The following is a 26536-nucleotide window of genomic DNA, read 5'->3' as shown; positions in this document are numbered from 1 at the left end:
AGGTCAGTTCCTCTCGCACTCAACGATCCTTCTCCTTTGGATGTTGGGTATCGAAGAATCCATAGGTCCCTCATCCTATTCATGTAGCCCCTTCCGCCGGGGTTACTTGCGTAGTAGCATTCCAACAACGCCCTGTTTTCGTCTCTTGCCCACCGATGCCTTCTTGTTCCAGTAGCCCACTTTTCGTCAGGGTGCCCTGGTTCCTCAACACCTGACGCGGACCTTGTTGCTCCGGGCGACGTCCGAGCCGGCATGCCTTCATATTTATCTGTCTCGCTCATGTCTGCGGTAGGCTTGCTTAGCATAGGGGGTCTACCCTTAGGACCCTTACTGGATACAGACGCCCCAGGCAGGAATCGAACTTGCGATCCTCTGTTCCAAAGGCGTGTAGTCTAACCACTACGCTATCTAGCTGCTATATATATATATTAGGGGTGCAACGATATTCGTATCGATATTGAACCGTTCGATACAGTGCTTTCGGTTCGGTAAGCATATGTATCGAACAATACAACATTTGTAATTTATTTTATCAATTTTCCTTCTGACGATGCTGTCTGTGTTGAGCGCTCAGTGAATCTGCATTGACTACTCCGCCTAGGCTCGACAGTGCAGCCTAGGCGGAGTAGTCGAATGCAGATTCACTGAGCGCTCAACACAGACAGCATAGTCAGAAGGAAGAGCGCAGGGCAAGCTAGCGAGACAGAAGTTAAGCTCTCCTTGTAACAGGCAAATTGAACCTCATTCAGATCTGGCGTTGGAATTATTTTGGTTTTCATGTGACGTATGACCCTGAAGGTAAGCGAGTCATGGACTAAAGTAAAACAGTATGTTGAATGTGCCATGCAATGCTCAATTACATTGGTGTGAACTAGTGTGTTAGCGCAGTTAGCTCGTTAACGTGTTGGCCGTCTAGCCCCATGCACGGAGCGATCGGAGGTAGCTCGTTAACGGAGATTTGCCGTGTTGTGGCCTTAAGGTCATTTCAACGAGATTAACCTGAAAGCACTAGCGGGAACACAACGAATATGACTGCACATTTACCCCGACATCATCGTAGTGCAAAGACAAGTGGAAGCAGACAAAAAAAAGCAAGCATGCTACTAACTTTAGCCGAGTCATTTAGACAGCTGTTAGCACATGATTCTCCTTATGCTGCTGAGAATATAGCCCAGAAGAAGCGGATAGTATAGCTTTTATTTTGGAAAGAGCCATTTCTCTGTAATAAACTCTCTTTTCCAAAGATGAGTGATTCCTCAATCAGATACAGGGCTTGCAATATCGCTAGCCCGACGTCCTGGAGCTAGCGATTTTTTCAGTCGGGCTACCAAAATCTATCTCTTCCCTGCCCGTCGGGCTACTGTAGGAAAAATATATGTCAATGCTTTTGCATTCTTTCAGAAATGTAGCTGGGTAATTATGTCATTGGCATCGGTGAGCCACTGTCAATATGTGACATATTGAAGTCGCGTTTGAATTTGCGCTTGTTTTTTTGCTTTCACTTTGCAATCGTGCGAACTGTGTATAGAGAGCGACAGCACTGATCTGTGAGTGATGATAATTTGTGCACCAATTCCTCTGACATCGTCTTATTAATCGTTAGCTTACTATGCAAACATGACAAGTGAAATCTCCCGCAGCAAGCTTAAACATGTGAGAGGTTGATCGCGCAGAGAATCGCTGAGCTTATGTGAGTGCATGTGTAAAAGCATTTCAGTTCTGCTGAGCCAAATAAGACAGGTCAGGGTGAAGAAGTGACAGCCAAAGAAAAGTTTACCACAAAACGGAGAAGTTATGACAAATCAGACTATAAGGCAAAAAGAAAGTGCAGCTTTATGGTTTCATGGACAAAAGAATTTCTGTGGCTGCAATATGATGAGCTAAATAACCAGGGCTGCACATAAGTGGTCCGCAGGTGCGCATTCGCTGTCAAAATAAAAAACACGCACAAGGGTTAGGGTTAAATTTAAAAACTGTACTTTTGAGTTAAAATATATATTTATAATTTTAATAAATGACAAATAAAAAATGCATGAACATTTTTTTTGTATCGAAAAAATATCGAACCGTGACACCAAAGTATCGAACCGAACCGAACCGTGAATTTTGTGTATCGTTGCACCCCTAATATATATATATATATATATATATATATATATATATATATGTATATGTGTGTGTGTGTGTGTGTATATATATGTGTGTGTGTGTGTGTATATATATGTGTGTGTGTGTGTGTATACATTGGAGTAGTAAGCTGATAGTACAGCTCAATATTATCCAATAAATAGATCAAGGCAAGGCACCGTTTGACCTCTGTTATTGCCAACAAAGGTTATGTTACAAAGTATTGAGTTGTATTTTTGTTATTGACCAAATACTTATTTTCCACCCTGATTTACGAATAAATTCTTTACAAATCCTACCATGTGGATTCATGGATTTTTTTTTTTTTTTCACATTTTGTCTCTCACAGTTGAAGTGTACCTCTGGTGCAAATTACTGACCTCTGTCATCATTTTAGGTGGGGGAACTTGCACAATCGGTGGCTGACTAAATACTTTTTTGCCCCACTGTAGTATCATCAAAAGATTCAAAGAGTTGTCCAGGTGTTCCAGTTAAAAGAAGAGGAAGCACATAGTGGTAAACTTGGCTGCTGCCATGAAATTCAAATTCTTTCTTAAGATAGTGTATTTTTTCACTTTAAAGATATGTCTTCCGTGTTCTATTGTGAATAAAATTTATGAGACTTGGAAATGATTGCATTCCGTTTTTATTTAATTTATACACAAAGTTTCAATATTTATGGAATTGGGGTTGTCAATAAGAATTGTGATGGAACATAATTCCACATGGCAAATTATACACCTACGCTGATATTAGAGCTGACATTTTCAAATTGCGTGTGGGGATTTTCACTCTCATGCATACTGTTATTATCTAAAAATACTTATATAAAACAGAAGCCACAGATGAAAAAGCACAGAGTTTTGGTTACAGGTATTCTATGCATTTAAAAATAAATTACTAATATTGTTTTAAACCTTTCATATTGTGGACTTAAAAGCATTGATAATTTGCCCATTATGTTTTTTAGCTGGTTTTCTCCACCCTAATTTTGTGAAAAACATAATTATGAATTCTCACTGTGAGCTTTGAAACTGGAAGGATTAACAGGACTATGAGATGCAATCCTGGAGGTCTAATTTGAACCGTAGGTTTGAAGGGTTACTGCACTGAAGATTGCTAGGAGAGGAAAGTAATTTTGTGTGATTCATATCATTAAAATATTTGAGCAGTTATTTTTATCGGTTGCAGCAATGCTGGAGGCAAGTTGATTCTGTTTTTTGTAGCTGTATGACCCTGAATACATTTGTCTGCATGTCTCTGTGTTCAGACTCTACCATGGTCTTGTATTGGTCAGTGATAATTTTTTTGCACATTGTTTTTCAAGGAAGAAACAGTTGGCCTAGTTTGGGTCTCACCTATGGGTGGAGTCTTTGGTGCTCTTCAGGCAGCACAATTTTTTCATTTGTTTGCCTATTTAAGGCTCCAGTAATCAGTCTTCTGTGGATTGAGTGGTCATGCTCTTCTATGTGTTTTGAATGAATTAAAGTTTCCCTTGCACTAATGTCCTTGTGTTCTTGTTTCCCAGTGAATCCCGGCGTGGCTAAAGAGTGTCATTCCTGGCAGATCCACTCACCTGACTCTGTCAAGCTGGCCAATTCTTGCTGGAAATCCCTGGCCAAGAACTCTCCTATCACACTTACCTACCTGTCCTCCAACAGTTCAAACCCTCTAGGAAGACCAGACCAGTGGCTTCTCTTGGTGCCTCCTCGTAACTTCTTCCAAGTAAGACCATTTAGCTACATTCTGAAACTGCCACTGAAATCTCAAACTCCTCAGCACTTGACCCAGCTAAGACTAATCCAGTAAATGCTTTGTGTTTACATCAAAGCATTTACTGTTTTTGTTATAATTTTTAAGACAACTGGCACAGCACCAAAGTCCACAGGAAATGGTTTCAAATAAAAAGTATGGATCACATTAGTCATTCCTTCATAATTGAAATGTTTTTTAGTGGAGAGAAATTATCTTGTGTGCAAAAGTGACCACCAGGGTAAAACTGCATCTCAGCAATATTGAATGAATGTAGGTTTGGCTTCAGTATGCAATTAATTTATAGAATTGTATCTTTATTTTGAGTAATTAAATGTCATGATGTGGAGTGTGATGTAGTGAGGAATGAGGATCCAAAATGCAGGCTGCAGAGAGGGAATTAAAAAGGGAGCAATTTATTCAGTTGAAGTAAGTCCAAACACAAATTCACAGTAGAAACTACAAATACAATATAAAGTAACAGAAACCAGGTGATACAGAGCAACACATAGGGGAACAGTAATAAGGGAACACGGGCAAACTGAGGATGCTTATACTCATAAGGTAATGACGCAGCTGGAGACAGCTGGGGTGAACTAACAGGTGTAGACCAGGGATGTCAAACTCATTCTGCATCACTGGCCAGATACAGGTTATTTTGATCTTAAGCCACAAGAGTGAAACTGCCCTTTTTGTCACTGAAAATAAGTTTAACTACACATTTAATACTCAAGAAATCTTAATCCAAGAAATAATATGTTTTATTTCAACAGTGTTTCTCCAAGATAAAGAAATGCTTCTGTAGGAAATAAAATAAATCTGTGAGAATAAAACTGTAAGAAATAAATGTTCGAAGAAATGCAGAAACAGTTCTGGTAGCTTAGTGCTCAGGCTGTGCTGTAATTATATTATTATTGCAATAAAACAGGAAGTTTTTGTTAATTCGCAAAACATTTTCTTCTTCTTTTATTTTAATGTGGACCTATTGTTAAAATAAAGTAAAAGAAAGAAAGAAAGAAACTGAAATTTTTATAGTGGATGGTGGGAAAGAACAGGACATTTTCTGCCATTTGATTGTTTACTTGTTACCTATTTACTTTGGTGTGGTATGAATGACCAACATCAGAGTCTTTATCACCAAGAAAAGCTGTAAAGAAAAATGCATTCTTTTATGGGTTTTAGTTTTATTTCAAAAATAGACATACCACAATGAATATTTCTCTGCTTTGAATATTCTTAATTAATGAAAACAAAATAGGCTTGCTGCAACGAAGAATCTCTGGCAATATTGGCCAAACCCTTGGTGAAGAGTTGCTTTATGCTGTGGTAGGAATGTCGTGGTTCCTCACTTCCAAAGTGTTGCTTTGAAGGACAAAATCGAGAAAGATCTACAATTGGGTTAACACGGTCAACTGGCTGAGTGTTGAACCCACACCATGAGCTACTGAACCCATAGTTGGTGACTGGTGACTCTTCTGAGCAGGTGATGGAGGAAACTCGTTAATGAGGTCATCAAAAGAATGTCTGAAAACAAATCCCATTGAAAAGGTCAAAAGGAAGACCATCTTGATAATAACCTGAATCCCTTGAATGACCTTTAAAAATCCAGGGGAACAACTGCATTGGGGATATGCTCTTCTTACTGTGCAAAGATAAAGAGATTAACCAATAAGAATGATTTAGGCATGTTTTTTCCATCTGTAAAATTATTACTGTGGAACATTCATCTGCTTCTAATGTAGGGCCATTTAAGGGTTATGCAGTCAGTGGGGAAATGTAGCTACCCAGGCAAATGTTTAAGCCAAATGTGACACCATTGTTTTCTCATTTAATGTAAGCTGAAGCAAAGCCCATTTGCATCGCTGATTTAATTTCTTTTAGATAATTAACTGAATTTGTCATAGCTGCTGGAAACCTTTAAACAATAATTTAATACAAAGGCAAACGCAATCCAATGAAAATGTTGAATCTTGAGTGCATCAGAAAGTAATTATAATTTAATTATATCTGTAATGATATCCTCGTTTGTTGTGTGTGGTTGATGTTTTTAATTATAGATTTTTCTTTTAGTTCTAAAACACGCCGTTGGGCAACAACAGAAATAAGTTAGAGAAACTTATATTTCAACAGCAGAAGTGCTTAAAATGTTAAAATGAGAATTAGAAACAAGAGCACTTTGAAATGAAACATTTGGCGTGTGCGATGGAGCTGATAATTGTATTGCTCAATAATTTAAAAAGGTTTTATTTTAAGTTTCCCCCTCAGTCACCCTTTGGTTTGTGTATGTCATGAACAAGCCTGTCAGTTCATTCTTTTACATATACATGATTGTTGCTGATGTAACAAGTTCTGGTTTCAGTGTCTGAACATTATTCATTGTTTATTGAGGTGTAAAAATGATTAATATCAGACTCTCAGGAGTTTTCCTGACAATTTTTAAAATTTTATACAGCTTTCATTTTTTTCTTACTTATAACCTGCAGTGCCCATTACTGAAGCAATATTTGACTTTGATTTAGAAGATATTTGACTCAAAACTGCAGACCTGAAAAAAAGAAAAGAAAAGAAATTCTCCCAGCGTTCCTTTGATAGTTCTGATGATAACTGGTGGTGGTTGTGTTGGATGGCTGGTAAATGTAAATTGATAAGTAAGAAAAGTAACAAATTATATATAGATAGATAGATAGATAGATATTCTCTCTTGCAATGAATTCTTCGTGCTCCGTGGCACGATACACAGTTCTTGATGGAATATTTACATGCAGTGCTCAGCTCACTCCACACTCTCCTCACAGGTTTCCTGGCAAAGCAAGACGCACCAATTAGTTAACTTGTCTCAGAATGAAGGCCAAAGAGATGTTCATCTCAGTGAGCCTGGGTTGTACTGACTATTTCACTCAACAATCCAGCGTTGACTAAAGCTCAGCCACTCTCTTAAACAGTGAGCTCCTGATGAGGCTCATCAACAGTAGATGAGTTTGATTGTTGACAGGTGTGGCTGGCTTCACGGGGGGTCACTAGGTCACACACACACACACATACATACAAATGCACCACCATGACTAAGCAGCATAACAAAGACATTACATTCATGCTGTGTGGTCAAATGTTTGTGCATGTTGGAGGTATTTCCCATATTTGAGGTGATCAGTGTTGGGGTCATTACTCAAAAAAAGTATTACACACATTACACATAACACATTTTTTAAAAGTAATGCATTATTTTAATAAATTACTTACACTGAACAAAAAATATAAATGCAACACTTTTGTTTTTGCTCCCATTTTTCAGGAGCTGAACTTAAAGATCTGAAACATTTTCTACATACACAAAGGACGCATTACTATCAAATATTGTTCACAAATCTGTCTAACTTCTCCTTTGCCGAGATAATCCATCCCACCTCACAAGTGTGGCATGTCGAGGTGCTGATTAGACAGCATGAATATTGCACAGGTGTGCCTTAGACTGCCCATAATAAAAATGCAGTTTGATCACACAGCATAATGCTACAGATATCGCAGCTTTTGAGGGAGCGTGCATTTGGCATGCTGACTGCCGGAAAGTCTACCAGAACTGTAGCCTATGAAATGAATGTTCATTTTTCTGCCATAAGCCATCTTCAAATGCGTTTTAGAGAATTTGGCTGTACATCCAACCAGCCTCACAATCGCAGACCACGTGTAACCACACCATCCCAGGACCTCCACATCAGCATGTTCACCTCCAGGATGGTCGACCAGGTGGAGACCAGCCACCCAGACAGCTGCAGCAACGATCAGTTTGCATAACCAAAGAATTTCTGCAAAAACTGTCAGAAACCGTGTCAGGGAGGCTCATCTGCATGGTCGTTGTCCTACTCGGGGTCTGGACCTGACAGCAGTTCGTCTTTGTAACCAACTTGAGTGAGCAAATGCTCACATTCGATGGTGTCTGGCACATTGGAGGGGTGTTCTGTTGACAGATGTTTTTACTGTTCAGGACAGATGGCAGACAGCTTGTGTCGCGTTGTGTGGGTGAGCGGTTGCTGACATCAATGTTGTGGATTGAGTGGCCCGTGGTGGCAGTGAGGTTATGGACAATGAACATGAGTGCATTTTATTGTTGGCATTTTCAATGCACAGAGATACCGTGTTGAGATCCTGAGGTCCATTGTTGTGCCATTCCATTACCATAACCTCATTACTTTATCATTTCTCCATAAAATGATTCATAATTCCAAAGTTAGCAACATAAACCTCAGGCTACAGTCCCACACACAAATCCCTTTCCTAATGCGGACACACATATGAGCTTTCTCTTAGTACTGAGCTATGAAAACAAAGCCGACAGCACAAAGCAAAGAAGCAAACCAGCATAGAGAGACTTCAATGTGATCGCCACAGTGATTCCACTTTAGAAACATGAACAGTAGAAATAGAGGTTGCACCATGACTGCTTATCACTGCTTTTATTACCTGATGAAGTTCAGGGTCTGGTCTCTCACTGGGGCTGGAATTCACTCAGCTTTAACATCACTCTGGGTTTTTGGCTAGCTTAGCGCTAGCATGCTGTCTGCATAATGCAGCTGTTTCTGTTTTGGACGCAGTTTGCACTTTACCATCTCAACCTTTTGTGCCATAAAAATAGAAGTTGTGCTGATATCCACGCTTAAGATTTTGGCATTATTTTCCTCTTCCAGAACACAAACTGAAATCAGCTGACTGGAGTGCAAGTCGAACCAATGAGCAGAATGAAAGGCAAGCAGACTAATCCAGCCGGTTCTCAATTTCCACCCCTAGTTACAGCCATAACATTCTGGACAATGACACCTTTTTATGTAGTTTTGTCTCTGTAGACCATTATTGGATTTTAAATTTAAAAAATCAATATGTAATTGAAGTGCAGATTTTCACATTTAGTTCAAGTATTGCATAAACTGTTTAGGAATGAAGTCCATTTTTATTTATAGTCTTTCATTTTCAGGGGATCAATAATTAAATAATTAAACAATTAACTGCTAAGTAGTTTCATGGCCACCTGAAGACTGTTCACTCGTTGTTCCATAACAAATTAAACAGATGAAAGATCTGGTGTGATTAATTTGTATTTGATAGCTTTCATTGGAACTCTCTGTATAGAGATATTGGTGAAAGTGAAGGAGGCCGTCATTAGGCTGAAAAGCCTAAATAAACCTTATCAGAGAGATTGCAAATACTTTAGAAGTGCCGACAACCCGGTACATTCTTAAAGTGAAATTGTCATGTTGTGGGAAAAATTCAGACTTCTGAAACAGCTGTACTAAAATAAGAAAGCCTGAGAACATAAACAGAAAGAAACCAACAGGGAATAACGCTAACAGTAAATTAATACAAAATTCAAAGTATCACAAATGCAAGAGTCCAAAATAAAAACAAAATCTCAGGCATTAAAACCCAGAGGTTCATGGCAAAAATAATCCACTTGCCAGCTCAGCAGTATCAAAAGGCCTGAAGGACCACAGAAGACAACTTAAGACATTCTGTCAATGTTAGGAAAGGATTTCCTTCACAATATTTAGTCAAGTACACTCTTTGTCAAATCTACAATCAAGAGACACCTTCATAAATGAAAAAATTTTACAACAAAGTGCAACCCATTCTAAAATAGTCCGCACAATTCTGAAAAACTGTGTAATAATGTAAAAGTGAGGTTACACTCAAGAACATAAATACCAGATGCCAGAAACAATGTAAAAGAGCCAGCACAGCTCTGTGAAAAAGAAATGAAACCAAGATGAACTTGCACCAAAATGATGGGAAGTGAAAAATATAGAGAAGGAGAGAAGCAGCTTATGATGTGAAACACACTACACTATCTGTCAAACATGGTGAAGCCAGTGTTAGGGCATGGGCTGCCAGTGGAACCCGTCTACTAATGTTTATTGATGATGTGACTGCTGAAAGACATAGCACGATGAATTTTGAAGAGTACAGAGCTACATTATCTGCTCAGATTCAGCCAAATGCTGCAAAACTGGTTGGAATGTGCTTCACAAGAGGAATTTTAATGCTGCGTGAATTTGATGTAATTGATCCTTGGGTATGAAAGACTTTGTCCAATAAATTTTGACCCCTTGAAATGAGAGAAGTCTAAAAATACTTTAATTACTAAATAGTTAAATCAATTCTTTTGTAAAAAAAAATCTCTTTAATTAAAGCTAAAATTCTGCACTTCAATCAAATCTTGTTTGTTTGATTTTAATTCAAGAGGCAGTGTTAGAAAAAAAAAAAAGGATTCATGGCCCAAAAACTTGACTTAAATGTGTCTTGCTGAACCTTAACTTTTGGAAACCCTTGCATTATCAGTACTTTCAAATGTCTAGGTCACAGGTCTTAACTGTTTCTCATATCATCTTTCTCAGGATGAGACAAGTCAGATTTACTGGGATGACATTTTAAAGGAAAGGACAATTTGAGCTGCCACAGCTGCATTGATTTGGAGAAGGAATCAATGTTCAGTTTTGATTGGACACTGAAGAATAACATCTCTTATAGATTACTCACTAAGAATACTGCAGTGAGAGTTTGTGATTAGGTTTTCATTACTAACAAATCCCTAGATACTGTTAGAGTAAGGAAGTGGAGTTTGTCTTTTGCTTTATAAGTATTGTGTGATACAAATCGGGAAAATGTTGCGCTTAAGGATGAAGGGATGTACATAAAAAGAAACTGATATCAAAGTCAATCATAGATTTATTTTTAAAAAGAGGTTTTATTCAAGCATGACTGACCTCCGCGTGTCTCAGCAGCAGCCTTACACCACAATGTAACCTTCAGTTATTCACATTACATCCTTTTCATTTAGCAGCTAAGCTTGAACTGGTGACTTTGTGACAAAGAGCAATGACAGGTTGAGAGCAGTTTCTATGGGAACAACTTCCATGTCTCTGGGGTGCTTCTCCAATTGTCAGTCCATGAGCTGTAAGATAATTTGTAGAAACAGAATCGAAATGGAAATATGAGAGGGAAAAAAAATCCATTTTAAACAATATTTTGTTTGGCGCTAACTTGCCTTGTGTGTTGAGTGATAATGACTGACCTAAATTGGGGATTCAGATTCTGATTTGCATCCTTGATGAATTTTTTATAATATTATTGTTATTGTTGTTGTTATGTTATTGTGAGCTCCAGTAAATAAAAAAGAATTACATGCCAGACAGACTTAAATGGTCACTGACATGTATAGAGAACAGTTAATTACCATGTAAATTGACTCAGTGTTTACATGTAAATATGCAGATGTGAAAGTTATGAGTTTATGAGTGCATAATCAAGTAATCACATGCACAAAGCTTTCCCACTGGACTATGTTGCCATGATTGGTGCTTTCTGTTTCAAAAATTATCACTTAATGTATTTAGTATTTAGTATTTATTTATTTATTTATTGTCATTGTCAAGAACAATGAAATTGCATTTGGGGCTTCCATACAACCCCAAAAAAAGAAGAAAATAATAAATACCCCTTAAAACCCAAGTGTACATATTTAACCCAGTGTGACTCCAATGCAATAAGACAATCCTTAGCAATAATGTTCGTAGAAATTCAGACAAAGACCTGAGAAACATGACAAAATACAACAATGCAACCCATTCAATATTATTGTACTGTGAGATATGATATCAGATATGATAGTTATCTATTTAAGAAAGAGGGGGGGGGGGGGGGGGCAGGAGGGGGAAGAGAATAAAGATATGATGCACCAATGCAGGCCAGTTCATTGCTATTAAGAAGTTGGATATGGTTATTGTCCGTGAGAGGGGGGCAGAGAGTTCAGGAGCCTCACAGCCTGTGGATACAGGCTGTTGGCTGTGTTGATTTTGTTTGCTTTTGAGCTGAAAAGAGTTAAAGGTTCAGCATATTTTCTGTATTTTTAAGCTTGTTTTGATGGGGTTTTTACTGGGTTTATTTTTGCTAATCTTACGGTCTTTATTTATAAATTCTGTTTTTCCCAGGTTTTTCTGCTTATTATTTCAGAATGGCTAAACAGCATAGTGAAAGATAAAGAGCAGCTGAAAGCAATTTCAAGTGAAATGCCGGTCTAATCAGAAATGCAATGCTCTCTTTATACTTAATACATTAATAGTAAACATTTCTGTATATTTTTCCATCCCAAGAAATGGTAATAAGCAGGTTTGATGTATATGGCATTGTGCAGCTGCTGAGAAATACTTTTTTTTAAATTTTACCATTAACACACACATTAGCTTTTGGGTTAAAATTATAATAACATAAATTTGTGAATATACTTGCTACATTGTAGCCCAGAATAAAGTCTAAATAGGCCAGACATAAAACTTCTACAATGTGTGGTTTGAAGTGAAGCATAATATGGAGTCAGTTTTCCAAAAGGATAAAGTGCAATCTGCATGTTGGGAGAAAATGAAGACACATGCCATAATAGAGAAACCTTTCAGTATGCAAGCAGAAAGATCTTGTCATTCGGATTTAGTTATGAGGGTTGTTTTGCTCAAGAACATTAGGACAAAGGTTCCTGGATGAGAATGAAAGCTGTTGATGGGGTGTGGGTGGAAAAGCCTGAGGCTGCTCCATGGTGTGGATACTGATGAACTGATGTAGTAATTTGCTAATGAGATCTAAGCTGTCTTTTCTCCCTGGCTTTGTCCATATGAAGGGACATCTGCCCTGCCGTAGGCACTGTGACAGCAGTCTCACAATGTACAAAACTGGTCAGTAGGTGTGTATGTGTGACAGAATATGAGGTGAATGACAGAACTATGCTGTTCTCACGTGAAATCTGGTGGTCCACTGCTTCAGGTGAAATGAACAGTACTCGAGGAGGCCCAAGTGTGCAAAGATGCTGAGGTATTCAGAACTGTTTTTGGGCGGGATGGGGGCACAGACTTTTGGCAGGTTGCCCTCTTCAGCGTGCAGAACTCTCTGCAGGGTTTTTACGGACTGTGTGCAATTACTTAATTAGTGACTTCACTGAGTTTGGCATAACACCATGCCAAATTACAATTTTGGGGGCAAGCTGACATAATTTAAAGTGTCAGGTTTAAGCTGTCACTACTCGATGACCATATTTTTCATGTAGAATTTGTAGAAGAAACGTGCCACCTAATATAATTGTCGCAATGGGGAGGATAAATAAATAATATATAATTGTCAACATAGCTTTGATACACTAAGTTAAAAAGTTCAAATGTTTTCCAGTCCTTTCTAGGGTGAAACAAAGTTCAGTTAAGGGCTGTAATGTTTTTCATTACTTAATTTGATTGTTTCATTTGTCACTGTCTTACAGATATACAAAGAGAATGATTTTTTTTCCCCACCTATCCAGTTCAGGGTAAAGGTGGAGATCGGAGCATTTAATTACAGTTATGGCAAAAGTTTTGTGCAAGAAAAAAAAAATCACAAGGAAATAATTTCATTTCATGGGCACAGATATTTATTTCCACTTGTGGAATGAATACCTTAAATTCCTTGCTCCTTAATTCATCAACATGCACATGAAGAACTCAGGAGTCACATGCACAAGGAAACCATTATGCACCAATATTATAGTCTGATGTATAGCATCACATACCTTTTAATGTTCAGAAAGAAAATAAACATAACAAAACAACAAAATCTTAAAGAGGAAGTTGAGCGGGATTCGTCTTTGAGAGCAGAGTTACCTACAAGACCGATGTTCTGCACTCCTGTGGATTCTCTCTCTGGCTTCCAATGTCCAATGAAATGCAAGCTAGGTTAACTGGTGATTTTAAATTGCTTGTAGGTGTGAATATGAGTATGAATGATTATTTGTCTCTGTGGCCCTTTGAAAATCTATCCAGAGTGTACCCTGCCTTTTGTCCTATGACAGCTGGTGTAGCACCCTGCATGCAACTGGTAAGGAGAAAATGGATGAATATAAAAAAATTGTTGAAGGTTTTTAATTCAACAGTTACTAAAAGCAGTTTTTTAAAAATTCCTTTATTCAACCAGGGAAAGTAGCTTTTTTTTTTTTTTTTTTTTTTTTGCAAACACAGCTTTTAAAAATGGGCTCAAATGTCAATAATTCAAAAAAATGTACATATCATTCTGACATTACACACAAATATCTAATAGGATAAAATGAGGAAATAATGACATTTTATCCCCAGAAGTTCAAAGATGAAATCTAGACAAGCAACTTCAACAAGTCCTACAGTCTCTTGTTTCAGACCTATTAGGACAGACTGTTAAAAGCAGTCCCGAGTATTAATTACTAAGCAGACTTTTAATAGGCGAACCAGTCTTGTGATGATAATCCTAGTTTGACACTCATAATTCACCTCAAATTCACATGTAATTAAATTGCGGCACAACTACTGAAGCTTGCAGCAGTTTAGTTCTGCCCTGCTGACATAATTTGCGTGCTATGGAGAAAATGCCAATTGGAAATGAGGTACAACACCCTCCACCCTCTCTCTCTTTGCACGCAGGGAACATCAACTCCTTTGGAGAGTGCGGAACAGGTCTCCAAAATAACAACGCAAGCCTTAAATATGAACAACTTTAATTTGAATATTTACAATAAAGTGTCCATCCATCCATCCATATAGCACTTTTCTACTCTGCTTGATCGCTCAAAGTGCGTAATACAGCATGTCTCATTCACCCATTAATTAAAAGATTTTCTAGTGCTTTCTATCTAACATTCACACACTCACACTGAGATTAATGCAACAGGAGCAACTCAGGGTTCCGAATTTTGCACAAGGACACTTTGGCATGAAAACTAGAGCAAGAAGGGATCAATCCACCAACCTCCCAGTTAGCAGATGACCTGCTCTACCTCCTAAGCTACAGCCACTCTGGTATTGTGAGTACATATGTTTTTATTTATTTAACTTAAGAAATGTCCTGCTTGGTCTTTATAGATATGTAAAGTCCTTCTTTTTCTGGCTAACAACATATTGCTCAGAGATTAACACTGCTATGAACTTAATGTAATGGATACATTTTACATTTTGTCCCTGGCCTGCTATATACCACTCTGCTTTTGGTTGTGGGAATCTTATTTGGATCAGGTTTTCTGAAAGAGAAACTTTTCAAAAAAACATGAGCCTAAGTAAGAGACTGACTTGGGAGAGACTTTGATTTACAAATTAGCTGGAGATGAAACTGCAAGTTGAGCAGATAACCAGACAGACTGATACTCAGAAAAGAAATGAAAAGCTTTTTTAACTGTATTGCATTCACCTCAATGGGAAAATGCACAACTTTGTTTATGTGTAGTCATAAGAAAAAGGATGTTTTCACAGGACTGTGAAAGACTAAGTATCCTATATGATTCAGTAGCTTGTAGAATCACCTTTAGCAGCAATAGTATGAAGTAATATTTTTCTCTATGATTTTATGAGTGAGACATTTTGGTTCACTCTTCTTTACGACATTGCTTCAGTTCATTGAGATTTGTGTGTAGTCATTTATGTACAGCTCTTTTAAGGTCCCACCACACAATTTCAGATGAGCAGAGGTCCGGACTTTGATTGGACCATTGTAAAACCTTGAATCTTTTCTTTTTCAGCCATTCTGTTGACGATTTGCTCTTGTGAATTTATCAGCACGCACGCTCCAGTTTGGGCCAAGCTTTAGCTGTTGTACACATTTGCCTCTAGAATTCTTTAGCATACAGAGGAGCTCATGGTTAATTCAATTGGTCTCAGTAGCTGCAAAACAAGCCCAAATCACCATCCCTCTGCCAAAGTGTCAGTGCAAGTGTGCTGTGTCCCCTCTTGTCTCTTCAAAGGACTTTGTTCCCAAATTTGATTTGGAGCACCTGGCTGCTCCTTAACCTCTTATGTCCTAATAAAACGGTAATGGTGCACTTGATTTTTCACAAGACTACATAGATTCCTTTTTTAAAAACAAACAGTGCAATGCTGCACAAGGAGACAACTGTGAAAAGGAGATTGGATAAACCTAATCAGGTGAGATTATTTTATTTCATAGAAGTCTTTTAGTCTGTTAAAATTAACATTTCTTCATCTGAAAAGATTGTGAAAAAGATCAAATGCATTTTATTTATTATTTGTTTTTTCATATTACAACACTGAAAGGCTGATGTGGTTCAGGCATCTGACTAAGATGCCTCTTGGGCACCTTCAGGTACATCCTACCATGGGGGAAGACCCAGAACATACTGGATAGATTATGTCTCTCAGATGGCCTGAGAATACCTTAGCTTTTTCCCCGAATGAGCTGGGAGGAGATGACTAGAGAGAGGGAAGTCTGGACTTTTCTTCTTAGGCTGCTGCTTTTGCAACCCGGCCCATAAAAAGCTGCAGAAAAATGGGTGACTAGATTGATGGTTGGACTTTTGTAAGAAATTTTAAAAAATAAATTTACTATAAAATTACTTATAAAACATCAAATATTTAAAGTATTTTATATTTGCTTATTTTGTTACTAATCTGGGATATCCGAGTGTCTTCTTTAGATTATAGAGTTAGTGCACTAACAGAACAAACAATCTAAAGGTGCTAATTTGGGCATTAGGGAAATGTGACAGGTAAACTGTTCATTTATATAATCATTATGTTAAGCTGTCACTGTTTAGAATTTCCTGTTAAAACACTAAAAGAATGTGTAGTGCTTAAGTGCAGCAGGCAACATCTTGTATTCAGATTTGGGAACGCCCATTAATTAGGATATTTTCAGGATACATGGTAACATTACTATAACAACAGCCCGGTCACTTGTTAGGTTATAACTAGAATGAGTCCCAAGTCATGAATATGCAGAGCAATAACTGTTATACACATTAACATTGCTCTTGAGCTCATCTAATTAAATGATTTATCAGTTGACACAAATGTAAACAACTAATATTCTCCAGTAGTTTGATTCAAAAAAACAAAACAAAAAAGCTGAACATTTCATAACACTAGTCTCTCTGTGAAGATTTGTCCTTTCTCTATATTACAAAATATTTGGGTTTTGAAATTCAGGTCAAGCAAAAAAAAAAAAAAAGTTTAAAAATATCACCTCATTCATTTTTTGATGGTTGACAGATTGAAAAACTGACTAACAGTTACAGGAATTACAGTTTTCTAAGTTTCAATGCAAGTGACTATGTCTAAAATGTAAAGATTTACAGTTTAGCATTGACAACAACCCACCTGTGTGTTTAAGTTTTAGTCTTTTGATACAATTGCAGATAACAAATAAATTTCCAGACCTGTTTCAACTGTGGCTTTAACATTAAATTGAGTGGTGGCCTAATACATTTGTGAAGCTCTGTAAATGCATGTTAAATTGTAACTCATTCAAAGAGATATCCCTGTTAGGCTAAAGTAGAAAGATTAATAAACTGGATTTATACATCACAAATATATAGATATAGATGCCAGAAACATTAGTTAATATTAGATTATTTCTAGTCTCATAAACGTGTCCTCATACATTTAGTTTTACTTCTGAATATTTAGGGACATCACAGCACTGGAGTCACATTTCCACATAAATGTTGAGTATTATAGTTTTATCTTCTTCAAATAAGTACAAATGTACCCAGTTTGAAATTAATATCACTGTTTTAAGAGCTTCTTACTCAAAGTCACTTTTATCTTCATTGTTTTACATTCATTCTACAGTCATTTTTTTTTTTTTTTTTAGAAATGAAGAAACATTATTCACACCATTTAAGTGTGACTTTGAAATGACCAATGAGTGCATCACATTTTCTGGTGCTCTACAGTCTAGTTTAGCTTTGAGCTTTGGACATCTGAAGCTGTTAAATCTGTACCCAATGAGTTGGCTGCCTCTTGGTTAACAGCAGTTGGTTCATAAAACTGCACACAGTGGTCGGATACATTTTTGTGGCTCAGAGATTCTATCAGAACAGGTCAGTGTGCAAAGTTTTGATTGTCTTGAGTGAAATATTATCTAAAAATAAAAAATAAATACATAAACAAATAAACAAATATAACAAAATTTAAAACTAAAGTCATTATTTCATCTTGATGCATGCTCAATCACCCAGGTAAGTAAATCTCCAAAAGTCGATTCTGTTCATCTGGACGTAGCGTTTTCAGTGGGAGAAACGTTTCGTCACTTATGCAAGTGACTTCTTCAGTCTCAGCTGACTGCAGGTTTCCCCGATCTTATAAGCAGTACATTTGCACAATGACTTAAACCAGCCAACTGAAGGAACAATGGGCTGGGAGGGCTGGGAGGTCAGTTCCTTCATCATAATTATGCAAATTCTCATGACCGTTGATCAACAAGCACTGATCAAGGCCCACTGATCAAACACCACTGATCAATGGCCATGAGTACCATTAAAGTCATAATTAAAGTACTGGCTTAAGCAATAAATAAATAAAAATCTTCTTTTAAAATAAAAAATAGTCTTTCAAGGCATCTGACGTCTGTTATTCAGTAATTTACCTAATATGAAAAACACCCATCTGTGGTTTTTCAATGGTTTTCAGAAAAAGAAAGAGACAAGTGGGATAACAAATGACCTCAGGTTCATTACAACAAGCTTATAAGTGGAAATGGCAACTCTGTTCTACTGGAGAAAAAAAACTCTTCAAAAAGTCATCAAAAGTTGCCAGATGGTTTACATAAAAAATTAATTTCTATTGTAGAACAAAAGTCTAAACTTGAAAAGTCCCATAATGATGGTTGTTTTGTACGTTCTGTTTTTTGGAGCGCTCAAGCACAATTTTATTTCTGTCTCTTTAGAGGACCAAGTCAGTTTGAAAACTCAACCGACAGAAACTACAAACTATTACAATAACCATATATCTCAGTGTATAAAAACAGTCATGTTTGGTTGTCTGATAATAATGCACAGTTGGTTCAGAATATTTTGAGGATAATTTCCACATCAATAATTGTATTCTTTTGTTCACTGTCAGCAGCTCACGGACACTGGTGAGGATAGGAACATAATATTGACCAGTTTTACCTTCAGCCCCACCTCTCTCTTATCTGCAACAGAGTAGTGTAGCATATAAATCACTGGAGCCACTGCACCAAGCTACTCCACTTTTACCTTATTTGTGAACCAGATCCTGAATTACTGTTGCTAATTCCAATCCCAGCTGCTTCACACTCAACTGAAAACTACCGAAGTAAAAGCTGGAGGTCACTGCTGAAGATAATTGGACCACATCATTCTTAAAAACCAAAGAAAAGAACCAAGAGCAGCTAAACCTGAGAACCTCCACCTTTTTTGTCCGTGGCTTAAAAGTCTGTCCATTAAAGTTATGGATAGAATCTATGACAAAGGCCAAGTCCTGTGTCCAGAAAGCAACCCAGTATTTGTATTCAATTACTGTAAAATAATGTTGTAAGCTGAATAAATAGAATCAACCTATACCTTTGGTTAGAGGATCGATGAAGAAAACAGGAGAATACTGTTTGTTTTTATTTAAGCAGAACCTAGAGTAAACTAGAGGTACCAATTTGGCAATATACTGCATACCTCTCTATGTTGACTTTACAGTCTCTACTCATCCAGTCTTATTGAACTGATCTTACTTTAACACTTCTCTTGTTGGTGCTACTCGAATGAGGTTAATGCCACAGTGACACTATAAAATGTAAAGCACTGTAATGATGATCAATCAACCTTGTGCACGGAGCTTTTGAGTCCAATTAAAACCAAACAGAATTTAAACAGAAATGTTTTAATTCCTCCACAAACAGTGATGTTGCTACAGGATGGAAATTTAACTGCATGGGTGGCATAGGTGCTTGATAGCCTTGTTTTTATGTAGGCATAAAACCAGAATAAAACCGGCTTAGTCATCACAGCTACATGCAATCAATTGATGAATGTAAAAAAATAAAATAAATTCTGTCCACCAGAGTCACAAGGAGGCTGCTATTTTTCCCGAGTGCAACTGAGCCATAAAATGGAAATGAACTTGTGATGCACAAAAAGAGCCTCACATGTGGAAAATTACAAATAGCATGGATGCCTGTTGAAAGCAAATCAAAGATTAAAGTGAAAGTGAAACATGATTTAGAACAATTTTCAAAATTGTTATTTTGTTAAGTATTGAGAATACATGCATGTTTTAAATGTAAATTTACCTTTAGTTATACAATTAGGTAAAAAAATGATGTAAATATTAGCTTTATTTGTATTTTCTGCAACATATTGTGATATATTGCATACCGAAAGATGCGATTCCAATAATTAGACTTGATGGAAATGTTTTGTAGTTAAGAAATGGGTGATGGTGTAAATAAGAGGGAGCTGGTGATTCCTGGATGCGCGTGGCAAGCTCAGGGGGACGTGAGGCAGTTGAGTGGCAGCTAGTAGGCAGAGTGAACTGTGGGGGAAGCAGAGGAAGTAGTGAACCTGAGGCACTGAAAAGCACAAGCTGGATCTCAACCAGTACAAAAAGTTCTTGAACTTGTAAGTTGGCCATTGCATAACTAGTATGTTAACAGATTTGAAAAATCTGGTGAATACTGAAGTAAAGATCCAGGAGAACTGGTGTTGATAAATGATGAATCTGAAGTGTGCAGGAAGAGCAGCAGCAGTCAGTTCGACAAACACACAGAGACCAAATGTACACAAACAAGGAAGAGTAAGAAACACAAGGAGGGGAAAAAAACAGCTCACACACAGGAAATAAGTGAAAAGGTCGGGTGATATCCTGCCACAGAGTGAGAGAAAGACCAAAAGGAGTGGGCAGAAAGGGAGATGGTAGATAGGTGGTGACGACTACAGAGTGTTAGTCTCGGATTCTGTTTTTCCTACATGTATTGCAGAGATGACAGTGATTTTACATAATACAAAGTTTTTCCACAACCCATTAAAACAATCACTAATGTTGGTTAAAATCTCATATATAGCAAAGTATCTATGTTTTAATTGTTGTCCAGTGAATTTCTATGTGAATGCAGAACCCTCCTAAAAGTCTGATCATCGCCCGCGGTTAAAGAAACGGATGAGATTTGCTGGTGTGGCTGGGGTATATGGGCTGTTAAATTCACTTTGATAGTTTTATGCTTATCACAGTACACAATAAAAGCATAATATTTTGCAGTTTCTCCTAAAGTGCTTCATAAATGTTGTATTTACCACTTTGCTACACACGATCACTCCGGTATGATGATTAGTAGTCCTTGCAATGTAGAAATTCATTGGTGGCTTCTTTTGCAACCCAGCAATATATTTTTGATCCTTCTCAGAAAGGAACAGATAGCAAGTACTTTCTGAGTCCAGTGTATCCAAGGGTCTTTCACTTCCAGCTGATAAGGGAAAAGAGCTCTCTTTCACCTGGTGTGAGAGTCAGTGTAAGGTTCTCTCTTATCAAAATAAAGTAAAAGAGCCTTTCTATAACCTTTCAGTTTCCTTTAGATAAAGACTACAAGAGGACAGAAACAAACAAATACTTTTTCATTTTCCTTTATTTGTCATCATGGACTGATAGTCAAGGATACATACACACACCTCGAGAGCGAGACTGTCCTTCTTGACAGTAAATCCTCCTTCCTTCTTTTTTTTTTTAGATAGTCCACTTAATCAAATGTTTCTTTCAATAAAACCATTTGTTTCATTACCTTTAAATATAATGTTACCAACTTTAAGTTATGCACAGTATTAAGTTCAAAGCATGTCGATATTTTTTGTTTCATTATATGGTCTTCATGTCATATGGCAAGTTACAAATTCTGTGTTAATGTATTATCAAAGTACAGTTGAATAGTCAAAAATCCGGCATGTGTGCCAAAATAATGCACAATAAGGTTGGTAGATTCCTCAATAATACAATCAAATATCTAAAAGAAGCGTGCACTTAGAGTGTAAATTAGGGAAATACTGTTTGTTTTGATGCTAAAGTAAATGGAGGCTGCACACTACACTACACAACACTATCCAAATTATTATTATTTCTTTAAAGTAAAATATATGAAGTTTCTTACTTAAAATTACTGGCAACTTTATTTTTATTTAACCTTTATTTTTACAGTCCCATTGGGGCCAATGTCTCATTTGCAAGAGAGACCTGTTCCAGACAAACATATTAAAATTACATATTTTACATACTTATCTTGTCTTTCCTGTAAAATACCTAAGGTTACTCACTGCCTAAAATTACTCAGTGTAATTATTTTCTGAATTTATATACGTTCATCTGTTAATTCTGTCCTATGTGACATTTTTATTTCCCAAAATAAATAAATCCAGTCATTAAATGTTTAAATCCTCATTTCATGTGCACTAGCTGGATGTCTTGATTTGGTAGCCCAGTTTAAGATGTGTAGCTATCGCCAGAAAGATAGCACAGTTTAAGCCTGGTTTTACAGAGCTTCCCTCTTCCTATCTCCGCCGACATATGCTGCATTTGCTGACTTACGAGTAAAGCTGTTCTGATTTACATTTCTTTTCTGTTCCTGTTGCACATGAAATATTTAGTGAAATGTGGCCTTTTAAAATTAGATGTTAAGCAGAAGCCCCTTCCTTGTCTTTTACAAGCTGCTGCTAAAATCCCTGTTTCATAATTGCCTCATGAAAATCATTGTATGAATAAGTTAAACAACGGCCGTGAATTTGGCTGTATTTACATAAAAGCAAAATATCTAGAGGCAGAGTTGCAAAATTAACATCAGTCGTTTGACCTCCTTTAGTAAAGTCTGCATACAGGCAACAATTTTTAGGCACCAAATTCAAAAAGGGAGAATCTATTAATGCTATTTAGCTCCAGTTAATAATTAAATTCATAAGAAGGCAACATTTTGGTAAATAGGTTCTTTTACATCGTAACAAAGAAGATTCTGTGGAGACTGGTCTGTTGGGAGTACGTATGGGAGACTGAAAATCTGAGTATTATTTATCATCATTAATATTTTTCCAGAGATTTATTTGTGAGCCAACATTTCAAACATATTACAAGGCATAAAATTTGTAGGCCCATCTTTAATATCCCCTCCTTTTTTAGTTAAAATGTCCTTGATCAGGGACATTGATCCATATTGAACCATCAGTCTCGGGGATCAAAAGTTACTGTAACACATATTGAGGAGCCGCTGATGATCTGAGCTATATATTTTTTGACAATCTATCCAACAGCTCTAAAGTGTTTTCAGTCAAACGTGTAAATTAAAAGTCCATCTCATGAAATTGAATTTTTACTTTATGAGTAAAAGCCTGTGAATCGTAGATGAAAAGATAAGATAGCAGGAACGACTCATTTTCGTCTTCTGGGCAACGTCTTTACAAATATTTATGACATTCCCTCTAAAAGCTGATGAAATATTTCAATTTTTACCAAAGCAGTAGACCAACATTTTCATCCCCACAGTCTCACTGCTGGCTTGAACTGGTAAAAACATCTCTACTTGCAGTTACTGCTGTCTAGAGCCAAGATACATGAATTTTGTTTTCTGTCACTTGCATTTAAACTGTTTGTGTGTCACTTGTCATGTTTATTTGAGTTGTAGGCAAGTATCATCAGTCTTTCTGTCTCTACTCATGTGAGAACAGAATATAAACCTTTAAACATTCTGACAGTACTGTATGCTCTTCCTTTGGATTCATTTTGATATAAATGTCAATTAATTTACATCATAAATTAAAACGTGGCAATTATAATTTTGATTTCTAAGTGCAAGTGTTAAGTTTATTACATAAAAAAATGAAAAATGTAAAATAATCTTGGTAGATATGCATCTTAAATATTGCGTATCTAACTACGCTTTTAGCACTTTTAGTTAATGAAATCATTAAATTCCTTTTTAAATTCAACATTGTTAATCATAGAACAGGAAAAGATTGATATAATGTTGCTTGGAAAGGGGAAGCGAGTCTTAGAAAAGCTCCTGCAATTCTCTCCAGCAGCTCTGTATAAAAATAGACATTAAGAGAAAGTACACAGAGTTTTGCAATGTTCTTTTGAGCAGCGTGACATTGCCACAACAAAAGCTTTTTAGCATTCTTAATACCTTTTCTTCAGCTTGAAAAAATAACCTCAATAAATAGATTCTTTGCTGAGAAAGAAAGATAAAACATTTAATTCTTCATGGAATATCAGTCAATAGATTCAAAAATCACATACTGTTGAGAACAAGGCTAAACTGACTGAAATCACAAGCAAGGGTTTCACCGTTAAACACTGTGTAATAAAGCAGCAATACACACACCATACACACACACTTATATGTGTGTCCGTGAAGGTTCTCAGTTTTCCAGGTCATCATAGTCTAAGGAGCTTGGAAAGAAAACGTCTTGATGCATGCTCAATCATCCAGGGAAGTAAATCTCCAAAAAGTTGATTCTGTTCATCTGGACGTAGCGTTTTCAGTGGGAGAAACGTTTCGTCACTTATGCAAGTGACTTCTTCAGTCTCAGCTGACTGTAGATTTCCCCAATCTTATAAACAGTACATTTGCATAATGACTGAAAGATGTCCCCTTAGGCCCATCTTTCGCCATCTTACAATGCTGTGATTGCAGCCATTCCCCAACTCTCTGTGAATGGTACTCATGGCCATTGATCAGTGGTCTTTGATCAGTGGTCTTTGATCAGTGGGTTTTGGTCAGTGGTTGTTGATCATTGGTCATGACAATTTGCATAATTAAGATTAAGGAACTGACCTCCCAGCCCATTGTTCCTTCAGTTGGCTGGTTTCAGTAATTATGCAAATGTACTGTTTATAAGATTTGGGGAAACCTGCAGTCAGCTGAGACTGAAGAAGTCACTTGCATAAGTGACGAAACATTTCTCCTACAAAATGCTACGTCCAGATGAACAGAATCAACTTTTTGGAGACTTAGAAAGAAAAGTGAAGCTTTTGCTGATTGTGACCCAAACCCATTTTTACACCTTGGCTTGTGTGATTAGGTAGATGATCAATAGGGGTCCAATAGGATCAATAGGATTTTAAGCTTCCATAGGCCTTAAAATCTGGGATTCTCTACCAATTGCTCTTGCAACTGAAGAAGCTTCTCAGATGAGAGGTGAAAAGTCTTCAAGGAAACTTAAAGAAGTCCAGATGCTTTTCTTTCCAAGCTCATTTGACTTATACTACACTCAAAGTGTTTGTTGGCAAGACACTTAAGCCCTAAGTTGCCCCTAGTACATACAGCTAAATATGTGTGTAAATGTTAGATAAGGTGTTTAGGTATAGAAAAAGGCTCTTGCATTAATGTTTGTGCATTTGCATAAATGGTAAAAAGCATTATGAGCACTCAGAATGCAAAATTGCTATATAAATACTTGCCCATTTATGTATTGCATATTGCGTTGTGTGTGTTTTTGTAAACGTTATACAGAAATAATTTAAAAACAAAAGTTCAGGTGGGGTAAGTTTTGTATAAATAACGAGGATTGTGGTGCTGGAGTTATTCAACATCTCCACGACTTTTTCCACATTCAGCATGCTCAAAATGTCTCAGCATGGCGTTGGGTTCCTCTTGCTGATCCAACATATAGTCCAAGAACAATTGTTTCAGCTATGCGTCGTCCTCCCTCCCAGCTCGTCTTCTTTCTCTCTGACCGTCTGTTTATTTATTTAGTTATTTATTGTTAAGCAAAAAAAAAAACCAAAACAATTATAGTGACAGCAGCAGGTAATTATAATTGTGATTTGGTAAAAAAGAAGCCCTCTGTGAAAGAATTGAAAGATTTGAGAAAACAATTCTCAAAGAAAGATTTCACATATTTCAAGGAAACCAGGGAAAAATCTGGGATCAAGCCTCGGTAGACAACCTGTGATCTCAGGACATAAAAATAAATAATAACAAAAGCAATCCAATTTCCACTTGTTTTCTGGAAGACATTGTGCCCGTGTGTTGTGAAAATAAGGTGAAAAGGATGATCCACAGTGTTCCCTGTTAATAATTTTGCAGTTTGCGAACAGGCAGTCTTACTTGGATATATCATGCAAAATATAGTAATGATCACCCTCACCCTGACCGTGAAATATTTGCCAAGTCACACCGAAACAAGGGCTTCTTCAGTGTGCTGACGGATGCTCAATCATCCAGGTAAGAAAATTGAGTTACGAACTGGATGAAAAATGCTACATCGAGCTGAGGAGATTCAGCTTTCTGGGAGGTTCTTCAGTTATTATTATAAGTTTCGTGGATTGGAACAACAACATTGTAATATGCTAGTTAAAAATATATAGAATAAGGATAAAATCAAAATTAAGTGTTGATTTTGACAAATTAGGTAAATCATTGTGGTGTGGTGTAAGTGGATGGTGCTGTTAAAGACCCAGCAGAAACTTTCAAGCACGTGGATGAGCTTACTAATTTGAAATGCATATGCCCTCAGGCTGAAGTAACCTCAACACACTTGGGCAACAGTCTTGGCTCCGCTTTGTTCTTATCTCAGGTTCAAAGAAAAGTGAAATCTCACCCAAACATCCTATTACAATGCACTGGGCTCTTCAATTTATAGGCAACACAGACATCATGCTTGGAGAGTTTGAAAATCTTGTGCAAACAGACCATGTCTGGCTCATGGACTTGGACGAGGTGGAACATGTGTTGCCAATCACAGTATCCAGGTTGACTCACAGTGTGTGGAACAAACAGTTTTGGTGGCCCTTTGGAGCTCCATAATGGTGGAATAGCACACACGCACACACACATCTGACAACACTGTTGCCTTGTATAGAAATATTTCAAGAAATATGTGGTCCCTTTGTGTTTACCATACAACCAAAGG

At 37.0% G+C, this 26536-nt stretch overlaps 1 protein-coding gene across 1 annotated transcript in view; it reads left to right on the top strand.

The window, feature by feature from the left end:
* Positions 1–3805: 3805 nt before the first annotated feature.
* Positions 3806–26536, top strand: part of LOC146560905 (uncharacterized) — a 54761-nt gene continuing 32030 nt past the window's right edge. The window contains exon 1 of the mRNA XM_085243153.1: positions 3806–3852. The gene's annotated coding sequence lies outside the window, so the exon portion shown is untranslated. The remainder of the gene's footprint in view (positions 3853–26536) is intronic.

Source organism: Mchenga conophoros, linkage group LG13, assembly GCF_057382185.1.
Source record: "Mchenga conophoros isolate Kocher_MC1m ecotype Shallow Benthic linkage group LG13, M_conophoros_male_GT1.1, whole genome shotgun sequence".
In the NCBI taxonomy this organism is placed as follows: domain Eukaryota; kingdom Metazoa; phylum Chordata; class Actinopteri; order Cichliformes; family Cichlidae; genus Mchenga; species Mchenga conophoros.
Note: the sequence above shows the minus strand (reverse complement) of the source record. Positions and strands in the feature narration are given on the sequence as shown.